The following is a 17,031-nucleotide window of genomic DNA, read 5'->3' on the forward strand; positions in this document are numbered from 1 at the left end:
GAAGAGGACACCTAAATTAGAGAAACTCAGAATGGAAAATAAAGAAGAGAGATTTTTTTTGTCCGTAGAATAAAGGGTTCCAAAAAAGTGGAAGTGGGCTATACGAATCTTGAATAGGAAGATCATGGGTATGCCCACTTATGTAGCTCTTAATAACATTATTAGGATTTTTTATCTTTTTAATGCAAATTTATCATCTAGTAAGTTGAAAAGCAGTATGAACATTAAATTATTGGCAGAACTTGAAGGAATTAATTTTACATGGGAAAAGATTTTTTTGTGTTTTTTGATCTATGTTGTCATTAATAGTGGACAAGAATGAAGTTTTTATGAACAAAATATTTCTTTTCTAAATTTGACACCAGTATGAAACTTACTCCAGATATTTAAGTTTTTAAAAATGTAAATCAAAGATTTGATTATGCTACTAAAGTACTATTTTACCTGATGGCATAGGCAAGAGGGGTTTTTAATAAGTATCTTTAGAGGAGTACCTAAGGCATTTAATAACTGTTGAAAAAATGACAATGTCTTATTTCTCAAGTAGACTTTTAATTTATAAGAATGTTATTTTATATTTACTTATTCTATATAGGGTTTCTTACTACAATATAAGCTCCTTGAAGGCAGTCTTCTCTGTTTTGCTCACCATCTTATCCTCACTATCTAGAATACTGAATGTTTAATACATAGTAGGTTTTCAGTAAGTACCTGATGAATAAATGAATATATACTTATGCATTTTTTATTGTGGTAATATATACATAGCAATTAACATGTTTTAAGTAGCATTTTAATATTCGATTAAAGCACATGCTCATTGTAAGATTTCGAAACTACATGAAAGAACAGAAAAATTGCTTGTATTTTGCTACTTCAAATAGCTATTCTTTAGGAATATTTTTCTTTTTTATGCAAATATATTTATAACGAAATTGAGATCATACTTACATGTATACATATAGTTTTGTGCCCTGCTTTTTTCATTTAACACTTTCAAGTAAGCATTTTTCTAAATCATTAAATATTCCTCGAAGACATGTTAAAAAGTTGTTAAGGGTTTTAAGTGCAGTTTTGCTCAAAATCCAGAGTAGTAAATATATATTTTACTTTGTGATTAAGACTACACATAAATATTGTAATAAAAATTGTAAGGCAGTAACCATATGCATTGGGTTTTTTTGTTTGTTTGTTTGTTTGTTTTTTTAATATGCTTGCCACATCCCTCCAAACTGATTTTGCAACTCGGTAATGGGCTGCAGACTGCACTTGGAAAAGTACTGTTCTCTTGTATGAATATTCTGCAATTCACTTATGCCTCTTTTATTGGGCAAATTTGGTTCTATCCAATTTTTTGCCAGTAGGTAAAAGTATAAGTGTGTGTGAGCATATTTACCAAAGTAATTCATGCTGATTATAATAAATCATTGCTAAAATATTAAAATGTAAGTCTGTTAATAGTTTAATGTCCTTTCAGATTTTTTTCCATGCAAAGATAAGATACATCTTGAATTATTAAAGTTACTTTTATGGTCCTCTGTAGAGTTTAATTTTTCCTTACATTGGTCCTGGGTATTTCATGTTTTTATTAATTTTTTCCCTTGGCTTTATTTATTGAGATATAATTGACACATAATCTTGTATAAGTTTAAGATGTATAACACATGGACTGATACATCTGTATATTGAAAATGACTTTCAGATTTTCCTATGCATTTATTCATTCTTCTATATTAATATTAATATGTATATACGCACAGTTTTTTCCTAAACAAAAATGAGATGGTTCTACATCTTTTAAATATTTTAATCGTAGATATCTTTTCATATCAACAGGTAAAGATTTACTCATCCTTTTGTCTGTTTTCTAGTACTCCATTAGAGTTGGATCATAATTTAAGGTTTTCATTGTTGATGAAAATTCATGCTGCTCTTTTATATTTTAAAGAATGCCGCCATGGCCACTCCATTCTTGTGCATAGATCTTTGTGCTCATCTGCACACGTTATTGCAGAAGGAATTCCTGGACTCAAGATTGTTGGAATATAGTGTCTACAAATTAAAAAAATACTTAGTTCTTCAAATTACTTTTGGAAAGTTTATGTCAGTTCACACTACCTCCAGTAGTATATGAGAGAAAAAATTTCCCCATAGCATTGAGACTAGATATTTCCAATCTTGATTTTTGTCAGTCTGATGAGCTAAAATGATTTGTTTAATTTGAATGTATTAGTTTAACATCTTTTCAAATGCTTATTGGATATTTGTATTTCTTCTACAAACACTTGTTTATATCCTTTGTAAATTTTTGTATTTATTGATTTCTGGGACATCTGTATGCATTATGGATTAGCCTTTTGAGTGTTATTTGTTGCAGAAGGCTTCTATAAATTATCTTTTGAAACTTTATTATGGAATCTTTATATAGGAATTTTACATTTTTGTACTTCATCAGATTAGCTATTTTTTTTTTCTTTATGGCTTCTGTAATTTTTCATGTTTTAAAGGGTATAGTTAATCTTCCCCACCTATTTTCTTGTATTTTCTTCTGAGTATTTATAGCTTTTTATATTTATTCATTGAGAATTTTTATATTTGACATTACTACATTTAGCTACTTAAAATTGATATATCTAATTCTAATAACTAAAGAACTCTTACAGTTAGGAAGATTAGTGAGTTTTGAAGGGAGTTCTAATTTTGGTAAATGTTTGAATTGACAGTAGATATAGTTGCCTAGAGCATGAGTATAAGATTGATAAGCAGTTGGAGTAAGAGTAGATATTTTCTAGAAGGAAAACATTTAAACAAAAGTGCAGATTTCTCAGCAGGCTTTGTGGCCAACCAAGTTCATTTGAAATATAACAGTAAGTGTTTGACAAATTCTTGCCTTGCTGATATTTCTCTCTTAGAATGTAAGGGAAAAATATTTACACCTTTGTATGAGAAAAATCCTTGAAGGGATACATACCAAATTATTAGCAATGATTTTTCTCTGGATGATGAGATTTCAGATATATTTAAAATTTTTTCTACCTACTGTATTTTAAATATCAAAAAAAATGTTATTTGTTTATTAAAAATAATATGGGGATGGTAAAGGACGCAGTAAAAGCATACTGTTGTTCTGGATCTATTTATAGCTAAAGAAGAATTGCTTGGTTGCTACGAATGAAAGAAACCTTTGGAGACAAAGTTGGCTATCATAGAGTTTTACAATTATATTAAGAAACAAGAATAAGGAGAATAAACGCCTACTTAATATTAACAACTTCTATATTTTCTGTCAAGGAGAACAGTCTTTATGCTGTAATGAATCATTTAGTAAAAAATATAATATAAAAACTATGGAAGGTAGAAGATAAAATAATGCTTAATTCTACCATCCTTACACAACTTTACTATTTTGTGTATTCTCTTCTAGTCCCCTCTCCATAAACATAAATTTTATAGAGTTACAATCATATAGTAATTTATATTTTGCACACTTTCTAAATTGCTATATAGATTTCCAGAGTATTTTGTTGTTGCCTAATGGTCCATCTACAGGCTATACATAGTATAATAAATTAGTCCCTTATTTTGAATATTTGGGTTTACTCTAATTTTTTATTTGAATAATATTGCAATTATAATCTTCGTGCTTAAGGTATTAGCCTTCTATTGAATAATTTCCCTAGATAAGTTTCTGGAAGGATTTCTTCTAAACATGTATTGAAAACTAGCTAGAGACTAGTTGTATAATTTTGATTTGGGGAATTCTGGGGTGTGTGTTTTTGTTGGCTCATTTAATATAACAATAGCAGCTGATATCTCTGACTGGGTCAGGCAATGTGCCAAATAATTCACTGTATTTAATTTTCTCACAAGTTCTATTAGATAAGGGAGTCAAGGCTCAGAAATGTTTGCTATATTGCCCAAAGTTAATACAACTAATAATAACTGGCAAAGATTATGTATACAGGGCTGTGTGACTCCAAAACTCCACTGGCTCCCAGATTGGACATCAGCAGTTATAATGACACTATTTCTACGGTAGTAGACTATATGAGATTAGCTATTTTGTGCAGAAGTTCTCTGAACATACATGACTTGTTAAGTACTAATGCATTATTAGCCCAAAATTTATTTTTTAAAAATGGGAATCTAAAGACTGACTTTTCTCTGTAGATTTGATAATTCATTATTCTTGGAGTCCATGAACTACTCAGTTTATATTACTCCCATTTGCATAGTGTTTGACATTCCAGAAGGTCTAGAGAATATATATAACCACTATAGAAATTGTTCCACTCAGTAAATAAATGCTACAATAAAAAAAAATTGAAAAATGAATTAGAAATACTCAAATGTAAATCAAAATTCCTTGATAGCTTAAAGGTATAAATTTTAGTATTTGGGGGAGAATATACACCATAGCATTTCTGATCAAGACATCTGAGACCTATATGATGTAGATTTAATGAACAGTGTTCAGCTGTTAGTAGCTATTTCAATTGTAGAATTATTAAATGTGTTTAGTATTTGAAATAATTATCTACAATTCAATTATTGCTGTAGCCTGAAATATGAAGAGGAAAATCACAATTATAAGAATAAAATAATGCTTAAAAAGAAACAATAATTTTGAAATGCTAAGTCTGGGAAAAAATGGCTTCTGTCACATTCAGGGATAACAGTTTTCTTTCAAGCCCGAAAATGCCAGTTCCAGGATTCTATTTTCACAGTCTTTCAGCACATCAAACTGTATAAAGTCTTTCTTTCCTTGATTTTCATCCAAAAAGACTATTTCCTCAAGATTAACAAGGCAACTAGAGTTATTTGTATGCCCTAGACAGAAGAATGAGCCTTTTCAGTCTGGTAAAATAATACTCTTTCATCAAGGTGTAGCTTCAAGAAAGATTCATATGTAATTGTGAGGGAAGGAAGAAAGATGTATTTACTTAGCAGAAGCAGCCCATTTCCTATTCCTTGCTGCCATTTAGGAGATGGACAGAGAAGAATTTTTCATATTCAAGAATATAATTGCAATGAATGTGTTAGTGGAGAATTTGAAGACTTGAGGCCTAGTCCTCTGCTTCTCAGTGTCTGGGAGTTACATGCTATTATGACAGTAGCAGGGAGTTATATGCTATTATGAAGACAAATCCTATCACCTAAAGAATTGAATTTAGTGAATTGGCCTTTAGATAAAATGATTTTTGATAAACTTACTTTTGGCCAATGACCCAGAGCTCACTTAAGCAGCCAGATCACCTGAATTAATCCTAATGAGGTGTGCCTTCATATCCTTAAAATTGAGACTTTTCATAACAGACCACAGAATGGACTATCAGACCTAACGTATAAAATGTACATCTGTTTCAGACTGGAAGAGTGCCTAGTCAAAGCAATTAAATGACCTTTTTTCTCTTTTATGATAGACTTCTGCATCTCTAGCCTCATAACTCTCACTGGAGCTCAAGCCCGTATTTCCAAGAGAACATAGAAAAGAAAACATGGTCACTTTTCATTTGAGTACAACCAAATCAATATTCTGCCTCTTTCCTCTTCAAATAGCCCTTCTTTAGACTTTCTAAAGACTCATAGTCATCTTGTTCTTTTTCATCCCTACTTTTATTCAGTTATTCCCCAATTTCATTGTCGCTTTTTGAAAAGTCTCAGATTCTCCATTCTTATTGCAACGACTTCAGTTCACATCTTCATCACTCTACCTTCTAGTTGTTTTCCTGCTTACATTCTTCTCTCTAGCAGTAGGTTAAATTTACACTGCTTCCATCATATGTCTCTCTGAAGTAATCCCCCAAACTGCAAAATTCGCTAGCTAACCTTTCAGTGTCAATGTAGGGTGTTGTATTGGAAGAATCAGCTGTAGTGCTTTTTTGACTGACTTGACATTTACCTGCTGTCTGAACAAAAGGCATCTTTATTCTTATTTACTGAGATGACTTTTAGATGTGCCCCTTTGCATGGTCCTAGCCTGTTGCCTTCTCCTGATGTGGCACACAAGAACCCTGTTTACCTAATCCCATACTCCCATACTCTCAATTTATCAAGTAACCTAATTTCTCAGGCTTCAGTTAGATATCCTTAGGATCTCTTCCCCTGACTACTGCTATCCCCCCTCCCCACCGCCCATCTCGAATACCTAAGATTGTTGGTGTTCTATAAAGCATGTATCTTGCTACTTTTAAGTAGCCAGGGTTTTCTTTTGAGATATAATTGACGTAACATTCATTTCATATGGACAATATAATAACTAGATATTTGTATATATCTCAGAATGATCACAATAAGTCCAGTTAACATCCGTCCCCACACATAATTACACATTTTTTCTTGTGATAACTGTTAAGATCTACTTTTAGTAACTGGTCTCCATGATGTACATTACATCCCATGATTCCTCTTACTGGAAATTTATACCTTTTGAACTCTTTACCCATTTTGCCCACTCCCCATCCCGTGCCTCTGGCAGCTATTTATCTGCTCTGTATGAGTTTGATTTTTTGTTTTTTAGATTCCACATATAAGTGAGATGATACAGTATCTGTCTGACTTATTCACTTAGCATAATGCCCTCAAGATCCAGCCATATTGTCTCAAATGGCAAGACTTCTTTTTTAGTGGCTGAATAATATTCATATATATATTCACATTACATTTTCTTTATTCATCCATTGATGGACACTTAAGTTACTATCATATCTTGGCTATTGTAAATCATGTTGCAGTGAACATGAGGGTATAGATCTTTTTGAGTAGTGTTTTTATTTAAATACCCAGAATTGCTGGATCATATAGTAGTTCTATTTTTAATTTTTTGAGGAACCTCCATTCTGTTTTCCATAGTGTTTGCACCAATTTACATTCCTACCAATGGTGCACAAAGGTTCCCTTTTCTCCACACCCTCATCAACACATGTTATTACTTGTCTTTTTGGTAATAGCCATTTTAACAGGTGTGAAGTGCTATCTCATTGCGTTTTTGGTTTGTATTTCCCTGATGATTAGTGATATTGAACATCTTTTTATATACTTGTTGGCCATCTGTATGTTTTCTTTGGACAAGGTGAAGTCTTTTATTCTATCAATAGCCTCTGTAGTCCTTACTCATCTTATTTTCCATTATTCCCCACATGAACTTTCTACCTAATTTTTATTTTAGTGTGGTTCAGCAAGTAATCTCCACTCAGGTTTACCTGACACTTTCTTCCTTGCTTGCTTTTTCCCACACACTATCCTCTTCTCATCTTTATATCTACCTTTGCATGTGTCTGTCCCCTTCCCTAGAGTAGGCTTTCCTCTCCTTTATAGTTATGTATATCTTTTGGGAGCCATTTTAAGTCTACTTCCTCTCTGAAACTTTCCTGGAGGATTCAAATTTAAGTATATTAAATACTTAATATACTTGAGCTTTTTTTTTAAAAAAAATTGTTTTTTGGTGACATTGGTTAACAAAATCCAGTAAGTTTCAGGTGTACAATTTAACAGTAAGGCATTTTTTTTTGCATTGTGTGTTCCCCTCCCATAGTTAGATTTCTTTCTGGGGTCACATATTTGATCCTTTTTACCCCATCCCATCTACCTCCCTCCTTCCCTCTTCCCCCTCCCCTCTCGTAATTCCCTGAGTTTTTATTTTGCTGCTTTTTTCTTCTGAGGACATGACTCTCACTATATCCTGCCTTATAACATAATGGATTGTTTACAGTTTTTCAAGTCTTCCTCATGTGGGTATTTAATAATTATGTGGGCTTGGCAGATACTCTTTGCTCTCCTGTTTTTTTCTCTTGCTGTCCTATTTTTTTTAATTCCATTTGAACTTGATTCTTTTATTTCTTCTTTTGAACTTGCCTGATTTCTTAACTCCCTTCATCTTTTTACCTCAAGTCCTTGTTCTCTTCCTCTTTGCTAATTTCTTTCTATGATCCATCTCTCCCTATAGCTAGATATAGTTATATAAAGTAGTGTACATATGTCTACACCATTGCATATAATGCACTGACGTTTCACATTTTAAAATGTATTTTAAATGCTTTTGAAAACGTTATGTTTAAGCTTTTCTTGTTATAATACCTCGAATTATCACAGTTGAAATATGAAGTGTCACCACTTAGTTTCGTAATGTTGATAATTTTTCAACATGGTTATTCTTGAGTTTGGTGTTCTGTGTTTAAGCTGTAAATACTCATAAGTATCACCTAAGACCAAGTCTAGATCAGTTTTAAATTATAGTCATTCAGCTTGTGTTAAAGTTTAGTATGTTTAAAAATGTTAAATAATTAAATACTTATAACAACTCTACATTTTGATTGTCTGTGGCACTTTAACTTGACATTGACCTTTATCTTTTGATTAAGTATTATTTACTTTTGTTTTTCTCTTCAATATTTATATAAACGTTTTTAACATAGAGAAAGTAGAAGGAATTGAACAGTGAATACCCACAACTTTGATTCTACATTTAACATTTTACTATATATTTGCTTTATCACATTTTATCATTTATAATCCTTCTATCCATCTTATATTTGGTTATATTTTAAAGTTTCAGACTTTGCCCCTAAATACCTAAAGCAGCAAACAGTTTATGACAGTTCAACATTTATTTTTTTAAGTAAAATTTACATGCGATATAATCCATAAATCTTAATTATACCATTTCATGAATTTAGACAAATACATATATATCTGATAACTCAAACTCTTATTAGGATTAGAACATTCCTATGATTTTAGAAGTTTTCCTCATGCCCTTTCTCAGTCAGCCCCACCCACATCTCCCAGAAGAACCACTAGTCTTTTTTTCTACCACAGATTAATTTTGCCTGTTTTAGAACCTCACATAAGTAGAATACAATACCTACTATTTTGTGTAAGGCTTCTTTCAGACAGCATTTTTTTTGAGATTCATCCATTTTGTTGCAAAGAAGTTTTCTTTTTTTTTCTGAATATTATTCCATTGTATGAATATACCACAGTTTTTTCATTTATTCTCTTGTTAATGGACATCTGAGCTATTTCCAGTTTTTGACTTATGAATAAAGCTGCTATGAAATTCTTGTGTGAGACTTTTTGTAGACACATACTTTTATTTCTCTTAAGTAAGTACCTAGGAGTAGAAATCCTGGGTTATTACGTAGATATTTGTTTAGTTTTTAAGAAACTGCCTGATGTTTTCCCAAGTTGTCATACCATTTTATGTGACCACCAAAAATGTATGCGTTCCAGTTGTTTCATGGCTTCACCAACATTTGGTGTTGTCAGTCTTTTTAATTTTGGTTATTCCCTGGTTGTATAATAGTATCTCATTGTGGTTTTTGCACTTCCCTGATGACTTATGATGTTGAGGATTTTTTGTGTGCTTATAGCCATTTATATAACTTCCTTTGTGAAATATTTATTTAACTATTTTGCCCATTTTTAAATCGAGTTGTCTTTTTGTTATTGAGTTCGTCATTTATTCTGGAGACCAGTCTTTGTTGGATATGTTTTGCAAATATTTTCTTTTATTGTGTGAATTGCCTGTTCTTTTTTTTTAATGTAAGCAGAATTTTGAAAATTTGATGAATATTAGTTTTTTCTCATATTGTTTTTGCTTCCCTGCTGTAAGAAACCTTTGCTTCTCCCCAAGTTATAAAGATATTCTCCTTTGTTTTTTTTAGAAACTTTATGATTTTTAGTTTTATGTCTAGATCTCTGATCCATTACGAATTGTTGTGTGCAATGTGAGGTAGAGACTGAGGATCACTTTTTTTCGTATGGATATCCAGTTCTTCTGGTACCATTTGTCGAAAAGATTTTTCATTTGTCATTGGATTGCTTCGGTGCCTTTGTTGAAAACCAGTTGATTGTATAAATATAGTTTTTTTCAGTTTTCTCTTGTTTTGTGATCAACTTGTCTATTTGTATGCCAGAACCATGCTCTCTTGATTACTGTAGTTTTATACTAAGTCTTGAAATTGGGTAATGTAAGTCCTCCAACTTTTTTCCTTTTTAAGATTGCTTTGGATTTTCTAGGTTTTCTGCATTTTCATATAGATTTTAGAATCAAGTTGTCTGCTTCCACAGTATTCCAGTGTGGGTATGATTGAGACTGTATTGAGAAAAAATATATATTTATATCAATTTGGGAAGTATAGAAATCTTAATATTGACTCTTCCAATCCATGAACATTACATATATCCCTGTATCTTTAATTTTCAATGTAGAAGTCCTACATGACTTTTGTTCATTAGGAAATTTATTCCTAATTTATATTTTTTGAAGCTATTGTAAATACAATTTTAAAAAGTACTATTTTCCTAATTGTTTACTATTGTACCTTAAAATGCAAATTGGTCTATGGCCATGCCACCCTGAACATTCCCGATCCCATCTGATATCAAAAGCTAAACAGGGTCGGGCCTGCTTAGTATTTGGATGGGAGACCACCTTGGAAGACCAGCTGCTGTAAGTGTTAAAAAAATAATAATAAAAAAATAAAAATAAAAAATGCAATTGATTTTTGTATGTTAATCCTTTATCCTGCAACATACAACTATTAGTTTTAGTAATTGTTTTGTATATTTTTCTAGAATTTTCTATGTAAACCAATTATGTCATTTGTGAACAGGCAGTTTTACTTCTTCCTTTTCAATCTTTATGCTTTTCTTCCCCTCCTAGCCTTATTGTACTGTCTAGAACCACCAGTACAATGTTGAACGAAAGTGAGAAGAGTGAACATGATTGCTTTGTCTTTGATCTTAGGGGGAAAAAATGTCAATATGTCACCACTAAGTATTATGTTAGATGTTTTTTACATGCCCTTTGTCAGGCCAAGGAAGTTCCATTCTGTTTCTGATTTTCTGAGAGTTTTTATCATGGATGGATATTGAATTTTGTCATGTTTTTTTCTGTATCCATTTAAATGATTGTATTTTTTTGTCCTTTATTCTACTAATATGGTGAATTACCTTTACTGGTTTTTATTTTTATATTAAACCAACTTTGCATTCCTCGGATAAACCTCCCTTAGTCATGGTATATTTTTAGATATTACTAGATTCAGTCTGCTAATATTTTATTTTTAGATGTTTACATCTTCGTTCATGAAGGATATCAACCTGTAATTTTTTTTCTTTCCTTCCCCTCTTCCCTTTTCTTTCTCTTTCTTTTTTTATTTATCTTTTTCTCTTCTCTCTCCTTTTCTTTTTTCTTTGTACATTCTCTGGTTTTATTAGTGGGTTATGTTGAACTCATGAAATGTTTAAAAGTATTTTCTTTCATTTTCTGAAGGAGTTTGTATAAGATTGATGTTCTTTAAGTGTTTGGTAGAATTAACCAATAAACCATTCTGGCCTGGGGCTTTCTTTGTGGAGAGGTTTTTGATAAATTCAATTTCTTGACTAGATATAGGGCTACTCAGATTTTTCTATTTCATCTTATATAAGTCTCAGTAAACGGTATTTTTCAAAAAATTCATCTGTTTCATTTCTTTTATTTTTTATTTTCTTTTATTTTTTTAGGCGAGGCAACCCTTGGTTGACCTCATAGATTGCAGGATCCTGTCAGTTTATAATCTCTTATTTTTTACACCTACAGCACCTGGTCTTCCTAGGTGGTCTCCCATCCAAGTACTAACCAGGCCCGACCCTGCTTAGTTTCCAAGATCAGATGGGATTGGTCTTGTTCAGGGTGGCATGGCTGTAGACTTTTCTGTTTCATATAAATTGTCAAACTTATTGGCATAAGTTTGTTCATAATATTCCTTTATTATTTTAATGTCTGTAGGATCTAGGGTGATATCCTCTTTCATGTCTTACACTACTGTTCTGTTTATTTATTTTTTGACTAGTTTAGCTAGGATATCAGTTTTATTACTTTTATCAGTTTTGTTGATCCTTTCTAAGAACAGCTTTTGACTTTATTTTCTCTATTATTTCCTGATTTGTACTTCACTGATTATAGTTCTTTATTACTTCTTTCCTTTTACTTATTCTGGGTTTACTCTGCTCTTATTTTTCTCTCTTTTTAAGGTTGAACCTTAGGTCATATATTTTCTTGTTTTCTAATATAGGCAATGAATGAATTGAGTTGAAATACTTGGTACTTATATTATTTCATTTTCTTTTTTATTTGTTATCTTATTTCATACTGGCTTATCTTGCCATCTTTGGAAAAGAAAACAGTATCCAAAATCATAGTTTCAGGAAGGAAAATACTAAATAAGTATGTATAATATGAGCAAAATACTTATTAGTATGTGTTAAGTCCCCTTTTCTGGCAGATATGTCAAAAAAATGCTATACCAAAATGTAAAATTATCCTCCCCTTTTGGAAAGTGAGTCATCACTAATTATTATTTATATAAGCGAAAGGTAGAATTTAAAACACACAGGATAAATTTTTTTAAAAGTTAAACTATTTAAACTAAGACCATTTTTTAAATATGTTTTTTTGCCCATACTCCTAAATATTAAATGTAATAATTTTGACAGCAACAGTTCATATGTTAAGTTTTGTAGTTTAGAAATATTGTTTACTAACCATAAATAAATCTCATCAGGGTAAGAAAGATGCCATTTCTATAAGAAAGATGCATTTAATTTAGGGGTACTCTATGATGCCAAATAGTATGAACCATTTATTAAGCTATGTAAATAGAACTCAGTTCTACTATATCCCTGAGTGCTAATAAATTTTTAACAAGGAAAAGTAGGAAAACCAGGGCGTTTTCCCTTCTACAGTGCCTTAGGTGATTTTCTGTTTTTGACAAAACCACCCATACTACTTCCAGAAAAACATTTGCTAGCTTTTCAAATCTTACATTACAACGTTAAGTCAGATTCTACTAAGTCTAGGTGATCTCAGATACAACTCTATGTTACTAGAGGAAATTGTCTTGGTTTGCCTCATTTTTTTTTTTTTTAAGAAATTGTTGTGTGTGTCTAGTTTTAAAATTTTTACTGTTCAGAGTTTTCCTTGTGTTTCCATAGCCACCAAAAGGAAATATTAGATAGCAATAAGAGCCATTATAATGGGGTAATTATAAATAATCATGAACAAGCGCCTACTATCAGATAGACCTATGCCAGCTCTTCAAAGTAGCACTGGACTTGGTCCAAAAGAGCATTGTACCATTTAGGTAACTTCTTAAAGCCTCAGCTGCTTCATTTATGAAATAGTGATAGGGTTATTATGAGCATTAAATGATCAAATTATATGCAAAGCACTTAGCACAGTGCCTGGCCTATGGCAAGTGCTTATTATTATTAAAGATTTAAAATGTCATACTTTATTAATAGTAAACTAAAATTAAAGTTGTTAATTTTTAATTGGCTTAATGATTTTCAATTGTGCGTATTTTATGTGCTTTATGTTAATAAAACTTAGAAAATGTAAAGATAATCTAGTGATAATGATTCAAAGATAAGGTTTTTGTCATATACATACATATGTGGTTGAAGCAAAATGAATTGTTCGTACAAGCAGGGAGAATTTTGTATATTAATTGGTCAAGGTAAGTGCCACCTGAAAAGACATGAGAAAAAAGGAGAATCAGTAGGACTTACTATATACCAAATGCTGTGCATACTTTATTTAACTCTTTTAGCAGCCCTCTGAAAGTAGAAAGTGTCTCAGTTTTTCAGGTAAGCAAACAAACATCAGGAAGTAACTTGCTAATGTCATGTAGCTTGTAGCAGCAGAATTGGGATTTATATCAATTGACTCAAATCCATCTTTATTACTATAATTTTGCTGAGAAAATTAATATGATCAGAAATGTAAAATATGTGGAAAGAGGGCTATAGATGGAAAAAGTTTATTGTTGACACGGTGGGGATTGATTTGAAAGAGTAATTAGATCTCTTTTTCTACTAATAAATGGTTTAAAAAATGTGATGGGAAAAAAACTCAATGTGTGAGTTTCTAGCCTTTTGCTCTTCCTCTATGTGCTAATGACAGCCTTGCCTTTGCTTATTCAAGTGCTTCCCTTTCTCCTCCCTCTGAGCTCAGCGTTTGTCACACTGGGTCTTTGGGGATTTGTAATACAGGAATGAGAGATGAGGATGAAGTAGAGGAATATGAAAGTAGCCACTGCAGGATAGCCTAATCACATTATTCTATGTTTTCTACTTTGTTACTGTCATGGTTATATTAAACAGAAAAAATTTAAAAAGGACTTTTTATGGGAGGTCTTCAAATCTTACAGTGAATGCTAATAGCTCCTAATTGCAGCAACATTAGAAAATGTTTTATGTTGGTAGTTGTTGAACTTGGGTATGTGGGGATTTACTCTGTTATTCTTTCTGCTTTTGTATAAGTTTGATATTTTTTATAATAAATTTTTTTTCTAAAAAAATGTTTTAGTGAACATACTTGATTGTTAGGCTTCCCCTCTAACTCTGGAATGTCAGAACTATATCTTGTATATTATTGTTATACATTTTAGAGCACCTTATACATAGTAGCCACCCAATAAACAACTGAGTTGAATTGAACTAAATATTATTATTTAGTTGCTCAATTTTAAATGTAAGTAATATTTAAGCAGCGGTTGGTATGTAAAGTGAAAATATGCTTTTTGGTTAATTCTGTCAGGCGAGAAAATCACCTGATGGTTGTAGAACTCTGAATATACTAAAAACCATTGAATTGTATACTTTAAATGAATAAGCTTTATAATATGTGAATTATATCTCAATAAAAAAAGAATGTTAAAAAGCACAAAGAAAAACTATAGAATGGGAAAAGATATTTGTAACACATAACTGATAAAGGAAAGAACTCCCACAAATCAATAAGGAAAAGGCAACTCTATAGATAGACAAATAATAGGAATAGGCATTCTATGAAGAGAAAAGAATAGTTAAGAAACATATTTAAAAGATGCTCAATTTCATTAGAGATCAAAGAAATGGAAATTATAAACTCAATGAAACAAACTTTTTACACCTACCAAATTTGTAGAAATTAAAGAGATCGTCCCAAATATTGACAAAAATGCAGAAAAAACAAGAACTCTTATACACTGCTGGTGGAAATGTTAACTGGTATAACCCTTTGATCCAGCATTTTTATTCCTAGGGGTGTGTGTGTGTGTGTGTGTGTGTACACACATGTATATATGTATGTACTCATTTATAATGCCACCTTTATTGAGTTTTCATATTTTCATGGGCCTATTTCTAGGCTCTCTATTATTTTAAATTTGTTTATAAGTGCACCAGCTTTATTTTTTTAGTATTAAAGTAAGTCTAATAGGGTCAGTTTCTTCAAGAGTGTTCTTCAGGAATGTTTTGTCTATTCATGACCCTTTGTTTTTCTATTATAAACCTTAGGATCAATTTGTTAAGTCTTATGAGAAATCCTGCTATATTGTTATTGAACTTATATATTGAACTTATATATTGAATTTATAGACCATTTTGAATAGAATTTTCATGAAGATAATAAATCTCCATTTATTTAGGTTTTTAATGTCTTTAAATCAAATTTAATAATTTTCTTCATAGAGCGCTCATACTCAAATTTATTTCTAGGTGTATGTAAGAAAGAGGAGAGGGAGATTAATGTCAATTTTAAAAATGGCTTTATTGAGATATAATTTACATGCCATAAAATTCACCCATTTTAAGTGTGTAGCTCAATGATTTTTTAGCAAATTTTCAGAGTTGTACAACTATCATTATGCTCTAATTTTAGAATTCTTTCATCACCCCAAAAGAAACCTTGCTATCCACTGGCACTCTTTGTTCTTTCCCATGACTCTACTAATCTAGTAAACACACACACACACACACACACACACACACACACACACACACACACACACACACACCCCTTTTTATTTTGGACATTTAAAAATACACTAAAGTCAAGAGAATAGAACAATGACTCCAAAACAACCAATATGGTCAAACTTGTTTTCCATTTCCTCCAACTTTGATCTAGTTTTTCCCCTGGATTATTGGATTATCTATCTATCTATCCATTCATTCATTTATTAATTAATTATGGCGACATTGGTTAACGAAATCCAGTAAGTTTCAGGTGTACAATTTAGTAGTATCATCTAGTATCCAATAAGTATTCAAAGTAGTATTCAAAACAATCCATTCATTAATTACTTTGATAAGTCTCTTAAATCTTTTAATCTCTAGCAATTCCCTATCACTTTATTTATTTATTTATTTACTTACTTACTTACTTACTTACTTACTTACTTACACCACCTATTTGTTGAGGAAACCAGATCATTTTTTGGTAGACTTTCTCACATTCTGGATTCTTCCTTTTCTGTTAACTCATCTCTATTTCCATTTTGCATCTGAACAAATTCTTCAGATCTGTCTTCCAGTGCAAACTGTAAATTCTCACTTCAGGTTCACCTAACCCTGCTGCTTAACCTGTCCACCAAATTTGTAATTTTAATTATTATATGTCCAGATTCTAGAAATTCTATTAGGTTTCTTTTCAAATCTGCCTTTTGATTGAATAGTGTCTTCTAAGGCATATTTTTATATCCACTGTCTTTGTGGGTCTGAGTCTTGTGTTTATATTTCTGCTGACCCTTAATCACAGTGGCTTGCTTCCTATGTTCTGTCATTTTGATTGTGAACTTGTCATTTATCTAAAAGTGACTTTCATAGGTCAGCCAGCATTTTTAGGTGACCTATATTGAGGTTTTGTTTTTTTTCAGGGTAAATTAGTATTCCATTTGCCTGAAATAGAAGATAGGAGAAGTAATATATCTATATAGCAGCCTAAAATGAGACTCTGCCTTTTGAATAGAAATTTAGAATTTATTCTTTACACTATCTTATCAAAAGTGAATCCTCTTAGCAATCAAATTGTCTTACATCTTCAAAATCTGTTGAAATTTTTATATATTGTATGATCAATAAAATTAACTGGAAAAAAATGGAGACTTTTATTTGTATTGTTAACTGTTGTCTTAAACTGTAGGAATATATGTAACTGAAGTGTCCTGTTTTACCTGTGTCTATAAGGTGTTACTAATTACTGATTCGCAGGTATAAATTGAA

General features: G+C 31.3%; 1 protein-coding gene, 1 non-coding gene and 1 pseudogene across 2 annotated transcripts in view; 2 read left to right on the top strand and 1 right to left on the bottom strand.

Annotated features, from left to right (window-relative positions):
• PPM1E (protein phosphatase, Mg2+/Mn2+ dependent 1E) overlaps positions 1–17,031 on the top strand; it is a 123,619-nt gene that overhangs the window by 17,271 nt on the left and 89,317 nt on the right. The window lies entirely within an intron of this gene.
• On the top strand, positions 10,342–10,460 carry LOC120621316 (uncharacterized; annotated as a pseudogene).
• LOC120621312 (5S ribosomal RNA) lies at positions 11,576–11,694 on the bottom strand. Its single transcript, XR_005658108.1, has one exon. It is a non-coding gene; the product is annotated as a 5S ribosomal RNA (ribosomal RNA).

The sequence above is a fragment of the Pteropus medius genome, unplaced genomic scaffold (assembly GCF_902729225.1).
Source record: "Pteropus medius unplaced genomic scaffold, Ma_sr-lr_union100, whole genome shotgun sequence".
NCBI lineage: Eukaryota > Metazoa > Chordata > Mammalia > Chiroptera > Pteropodidae > Pteropus > Pteropus medius.